This window comes from Octopus bimaculoides, chromosome 19 (genome assembly GCF_001194135.2).
Source record: "Octopus bimaculoides isolate UCB-OBI-ISO-001 chromosome 19, ASM119413v2, whole genome shotgun sequence".
In the NCBI taxonomy this organism is placed as follows: domain Eukaryota; kingdom Metazoa; phylum Mollusca; class Cephalopoda; order Octopoda; family Octopodidae; genus Octopus; species Octopus bimaculoides.
Window position 1 is genome coordinate 5,291,723 of NC_068999.1, and position 1,092 is coordinate 5,292,814.

Genomic DNA, 1,092 nt, shown 5'->3' on the forward strand with positions numbered 1-1,092 from the left:
TACAAATATATATATATATATATAAATAGATAGATAGATAGATACATACATACATACATACATACATACATATATAGCATGATAGAGAAATATGTGCAGAAAAATTAATAACAAAAAAAAGAGAAACAGATAGACAAGCAGGCACACACACATACACATATGTGCACACATGCGCACACACACACACACATATATATAGATAGAGGTAGCATATAATATTTTGTAATATATAATCCCACTCTTATAAGCCAAAATGCTATGTTTGCATATGCACTGATGTATATTCATATACACATTTGCGCTTATCTGTTTGTTTGTATGTATGTGTCCATAGATGTGTGTGTGTGTGTGTGTGTGTTCGTGTATGCATATGTGTGTGTATGTTTACCTATGTCTTTTTGTTTAGTGCTGAACGCTTGACAAGAATACATAAATGCCTTTTGTTACAGCAAATACGTGAGCTTACATAATAACGGATATATTTTTGTCCCCCACCACATGCAAAATAACCTGCAAATAACATTGTTACATGAAGACATTTTCACAACAGATTCATATGCAAATACAAGCATGCATAGACTTGATCTCTGCACAACCCCATACAAAGCAACACATATAGATATGTGGGTACATAGACACATGTTCACCTTCTCTTCTTATTTTTACTATTGTATGTAAATCATTGCCTTTTTATTTGATAATTGATTGCCCAACAATAGTTTCCAGAAGTTCAGTGAAATCAATGTTGCCATTCTAGATGTCGGCAAAGCTCTTGTCTCAACGTCTGGCTTCTGAATATTTTATCATAATTTCCTGTCTGCAGGTGGTTCCACCCATCTTTCATCCCTTGGAATGGTGAGCTCCCAAGCTCCCTATAGGATTGTGTCATCATGATATGTGACGACGGAAGTCTTTCTGACCAACTCTCAATCAACTCTGGGTATTTACCAGGGGGGGGGGGTTTAGTTTTGTTCCCCTAATCTCTTTCTGCCCCATTCAACAGGGCCCACTCTTGTGCAGATGATATGACCCTTGATTTCCTCCCTAACCTTCCTCAACCATCATCCACACTCAATCATTATCATCATCATC